We start from the raw sequence: 6,000 nt of genomic DNA, 5'->3' as shown, positions 1-6,000 counted from the left end.
ATGGTAATTATAGGTGGAGTTTAATACTAGATCATGGATTTCCCTTTTCTACAGGGAACTCTAAAGAAAAGCAGGTTGAATCTGGCACTTCCATCTTAGCTTCTTGCTCCCTCAAATGAGCTGCATCTCTGTTCCCCCATTTGACTGTCCTAAAAATGTTGTGCAATATCTGATTTACCTCCCACTGTCAGGATTAGAACTGAGACTCTTTCAAGGGACAGCTAAAGTTTTTACCAATTTTATTTTACTTTGCCATTAAACAGATTCGACAAAATCTCTGCCAGCAATGGCTTAGAGATGGACCAGATGAATTGTCAATCATCAGTTGTCCTAAACAGATTTTCTACAATTCCAGGATTTAATTTTCTGCTTTGGTGGAAACATCCTTGTCAGGACCTCTGTCTTAAACAAAGGCATCATGTAAGTCTTTTCTGCTGCTTTTGTAGCCTTCCAGAATTTACACAAGTTGTTGGCATGACACCTACCTCTAAGAGTGTTAAGGAATTTCTTGGTGGCTTGTTATCTAGGAAGGGTAAGTGCTCAGGAGAGGTAACATTTTACCCATGTTGCTGTGTGTGTTATGTAGTGTGCCTGGATGTCAAGATAGGCTTTTTGGGTAACTAAGTATAAATAATTCAAAGCTAAGCAAACATCAAGCAAGATAAGCTTGGAGACTCCTATCCAAGATCAGGGAAAATTCTGATTGTGAAATAAACTGTGAGAAAACAAGATTATTGTCTAAATCTCAACACCATTGCTTTCACAATCACTCCTTTACAAATTCATAGATTGTCTCGCATCCCTGCCCACAGATGTTTCGTGCAGTGAAAAGGTAAGGCTCTGCTCCTTCAGCTGTGCTTCTGTGGTTTTCTGTGTCAAAAGAGTACGCTTTCAGAGAGCTGGGTTCTGCAGGACTGGAGAAGCTGAATGGTGGAAGAAGCAGCACACTGAAAAGTAAATGCTTGGTCTTCCCATGGACAAATGGTGTTCAAATGTACAGAGATGTTAAACTGACTCTACTCCTCAATATTGGCTTCACTTCCAGTAGGGTTCAAAAGATCAGTCTTTTACTTCTGCCAGGGAGATCATGAGGCTGGTTGCACTCACTCCGCTCTGACACCTTCCCATAGAACAAGGGGGAACAGGTCTATCTCCTCCCATCAGGCTCCGGTGTGACATCCACTGGGTCATTGATAGCATCTGGCATGAAAGTGGAAGAATTCTGTGATGTGGATATGTGGATGTGGGTTACAAATCTAGCAGTGATGTGGGAATGCAGTTTTTTGTGAACATGCTGTGCAGTGAATGGAGGAAGTTCAGCCTGGAATCAAATGTTGTACCTGACTGAATTAGAAAATGACTGAGAAAATCTTTGGAAGAAAAAACAGTAAGGAATTATGATCTTGCTCATAGATACTCAAAGAAAGTAGGTCCTATCCTACCAGAACTGTCTTTGTATAGTCTCTTCTGAATGTAGGCGTAAGAATGAAGAAAGCAGGGTTTCTGTTGGCCAAGCACAAGACTCTTCTTTCTAGCTTCCTCATTAAACAGCAAGGCTGGGAAAGCAGAAGCAGAAACCTTCCTGATGCAAACCTGGTGGGCAGTGACACCTGGGACCAAGCACTGAAAGGTGGAAAAGAGGAAAAGATTGCCAAATTCATTTTGGAGGTTTCGCAGTATTTCGACTTAGCTAGAGTGAGCTAATGCCAAGATGGTAGGAAAGGTGTGGAAAAGAGAAGGTTGCTACTGAGATCAACCAATGCAAAGCTAGAATTTCTGAGAGGATATTCAAAGGAAAAGGACAACTTCAAGGTTAGCCTGGTAGTGGAGCTCCACAGTATCATGGTAAAACCTGTGAGGGGAAGGGACAAAAAGTAGGGGGCTTATCCACCAAACCTAGCAGGAGAGGCATGGACTTTCTGGAGGGGGAAGAGCAGCAGTAGTAAGCAGTGTGCACATCAGGGACCTGATCTCTCTTGAGCACAGTTCTGCTTAATTTCATGAACTAGTTAAATTGATTGCCTTAAACTACATTACTTACTGCCTAATGTAAGCCTATGTTGAGCTGATGCTGAATTTGCTGTTGTACTTGTGAACACTATACGTGTGTATATGTAAGCTTCCCTGCAACAGGAAAAAATAAAGATTATTATTCTGCAAAGATCAAAAACTTGTGCTAGCAATGAACATTGTTTTCTTAACTAAATCATATTCTGAGTTTCCTTGGACTCAATCACAATTTGGCATGAGTAACAAATACAAGGTGGTTGCAGAAACAGAACAGGTAAATGTTTTTTTTTTCCTTTGGTTAAAGAAGAACAAAACTGGTTTACTCTCTGGGGTTCAGTATCTAATACAGTAACTGTTTTGAAGAATAACACTGACTTTTATTTGTTTGCATTTGATCCCAGGAACTACTTCCTTTATCAGAAATGCCTGTTCATATCACACAGTATCTGCAGATGAGCACTGGTGGGACCCAAGATGCCTACACCTTCTCAGTACAAGAGGAGGTTGAGTGTTAATACATTTATCAGGACCTAGAACTGATTCTCTTAATACAGTATTTCATGGAACATTCTTTGACTTAATTTTAAACCCTTAGAAATGAACATTATACTGTATAAATGATACATCGTGTGTATACAGTACAACATTATACTGTACACTTCAAGTTCTTACTCTGTCTAATGTAGTAGATGGGCTATTGTACTTCCTTTATGCAAAGTTTTTTTTGATAGATACTAGTATTGTACCTTTTTAAAACACAAATTTCTGGAGAAAAGAGGAAGGAACAAAGGCAGCTGTTGCTTCACTGGTGAATACTACCAGGCTTTCCCTTTCAGATTCCTCACCTACCAGAATCTGATAAATATAATGAAAGAGCAGCATGCGACCTGTTTTCAGGTTGTCCTCAGGAAAATCTTGGGGTTATATATTGGCCTATTCCCTTAGGCGGTCCGCAGTCACCTGAAGTGTCCAGCAATGAGGGGCTCTAAGAGTAGGGGTGTTCTTTTATATCACAGAAATGAGGATTTTCTTCCATTTGTTCCCAAATAAGTTATTTTCCACTCCAATAACCAGACTTGTTTACACTGTAATCGTCTCTCACCTGATCAGTTGACCTCATCTTTAGCTTCCTTAATTTCCACATTGACTCTTATCAACTTGTGTATTTTCATAAGTAAATGAAACAGTCTGAATGGACAGGCTAGGATTTCTGAGGCAATTGGACAGTTTTGTGTTTAACCACTGGAAATTTGAACTCTATAAAAAATGTTCATAAAAATCTGATGTCTCTTCTTAAACCACCGCCTCAGTTCTAGAGGCTGCCAACTTTCTGTATTTTCCGATCTGGCATTCTTTGTCCATCAGGAAACCTAGCAGTATGCAACCAAGGAAAGCTTACTGGAGATTTGGCCCTTAGGGACATGGTTTAGTGGTGGACTCGGCAGTGTTAGGCTTACAGTGGGACTTGATGATCTTAAAGGTCTTTGCCAACCTAAATGATTCTATGATTCTATGATTTCAGTTTATCTCACTTGTATTCAGTCCATCAGGGTTCTTTTTTCAGTTTTGCATACGATTAGTTTCTGCTATAACTAATGGAAGATTCTATCTATATTCAGTTTTTCTCCTACACCCCTTTTCTATGATCTCTGTCACAGGTCTTGACACAAGAGTATCAAATACTACAATACTTTTAGTCTTAGAAATGTTGTACCCTATTTTCTGACAGGGTTATTAAGTGCAATATAGACACGTAAGTTACTTTCATTCATTCCATACTTAAGACAAAGGCATTTCCCTTTAAACTGAAGGAGCCCTTCTTAGAAAGCATTACTAGAGTTGATGGCAGCATATTATACAAGTTTTTAAGGCTTTAATGATAACTAAACATAGTTCATGAATCTGAAATTTATTTCCCAAATTTTATGTCTCCATAAATATTTTCTTCATAATATCATATCATAATATAAAAGTCTGTATTTTATATTTCATTAATCCTTTTCTGCCTTTTTCTATTTTGAAAATGTTTGTTTGGATATATTCACCAAATCTACCCTACAGTTTGTTTATCTGACTCAAATTGAAATATGAATTAAATCTGTGCTTTTTAGCTTCCTACTTCTATCTGGCAATATTTTCTTGCTTTTGAATTTATTTCCACTTTCTCTCTTGTTTTCTCTCTCTCTCTTTCTTTTTTTTTTAATTTTTTAAAAAAATTATTTTAATTCCAGTTCTTTGAAATTTGGAAACTTTTAGATAAGTTCTACAGCTGATGTACTTTTCTGCCCTGTTATTTTTAGCTTGGTTTGACAGTGAACGAAATAGACCACTGGCTTTGTCATTGTATTGCTAACACTGTTCTGTGTAAGAAAGACTGTTGTATTAAGTAAGATAAATATACTACAAGGCAATATACTGTAGTGGACAAAAAATCTTTTCCTTCTTTTTCCTACTTTTGCAGTGATAAGGGAACACCTGCTGTTCCTTATTTAAGATCTAAAAATGCAAACTGAGTTAATCCTTCCAGTAATTATTATTTCCTTTTGCTATTGTTCTGCCTCCATTGCTGAGCGATGAAAACTGTTCTTAGCCACCCTGGTGAAACAGAGATGCAATATAATCACAAATCCTGAATGTCCTTTGCACCTTTCTGAAACTATCCTCTGCTTCCCCCTGGATCGTTTTCACATTATGTTATTAAGATTGTTTTTATGCCTTTTGGGGTTAGGTTTAGATAAATCTTTGTCCAAGCTGTAAAGCCTGCAAACTCTTTTGGGGCAATACCACATCTTAGGCACTGTGATCTGTTACACAGAGCTTGAAGTCAAAGAACTTCAAGCTGAACTCAAAGCTAATCAAAAGATACTTTCTGAGAAGTAGGAAAAAGTTATTATTTTAAGTCCAGCTTCATAGTTGGATGTTTTAGCCTATGGAACCTACATAGCTACACACCTTTATGTGCAGGGCATTGCTATAAAACAAAGTTAGCCTTTACTGAGAATGGTTTGGATATAACGAGAGGAACAGACTATCCAGATGTCTTTTGCAGCTTCATGAGAGTCTTCTCTACCCAGCCTTGACGTGATTTTTCAGCAAAGGTATGCCAATTATGCCATTATTTCCAACTCTTTTCCAGCCCAGTGACATGTCTTTGAGGTCTTTTGCTTAAGTTTTTAAGCTAAACTATTAAACTAGATTGTTTTATGGTGCAAATAATAATATCAGATAAAAATACTTTAGAAAGAGAAATACATTTTTAGTGTGAAATTCTCCACAAAAATCTCAGTGTTGAAAGACTTGCAGGATCTATTGATCTTCTGTTAAACAAAAATGTCACCACTAAGTGCTGTGAGATTTTGCTGGAAAAGAGTCATAGGGTAGAGAACTTTTACCAGTGATCCAAACTTTCAGCAGGGCAATCTTTATTCTTTTGGAGTTAGGGAGCTCTCTACTGATGAACGGGAGAAGAGAGCAGCTAGGCAATAGCTGCCTGGGCAGTTGTAAACGTTGGCTGTGGGAGGCAGGATGTGCAAGGGGAGCTTGTCTGGTGGCTAGGCAAATTCTAGCTGTTGCTAGGATAGCATCTTCTCTCTGAATGGCTTTTCACAAGGCTTTTCTGAGCGTGAGGAGAGGTTATGTCTGCTGTTTAGAAAAGATTAAGTAATATGCGGTAGTGAAGAAATGCCATGTTTTCAGTGGTTTCAAGCACTTATGCTGAGTGCTGCCCTGACTTCAGACCTTTGGTTCTCCTAAGCCAGGAGCCATCAGTCTATGTCACAGGTGTCAGAGGGAGCACAGGCATGGATTTTAAAAGCATTAATAGAAAGCGACCCTTCCACTGTAGTTGCTGTACCTTACAGAGAAAAGATATTGCTTGTGGCATTCAGTTTTCTCATTGTTTCCAGTGAGAGGCAGAGAATTTTGAATGCTTCCTTGACCATACAAATGCTAACGAGCAGGATCAGCTCTCAGCCTCCTCACCTTCCTCTG

This window comes from Pygoscelis adeliae, unplaced genomic scaffold (assembly GCF_000699105.1).
Source record: "Pygoscelis adeliae isolate BGI_AS28 unplaced genomic scaffold, ASM69910v1 Scaffold66, whole genome shotgun sequence".
NCBI lineage: Eukaryota > Metazoa > Chordata > Aves > Sphenisciformes > Spheniscidae > Pygoscelis > Pygoscelis adeliae.
Note: the sequence above shows the minus strand (reverse complement) of the source record.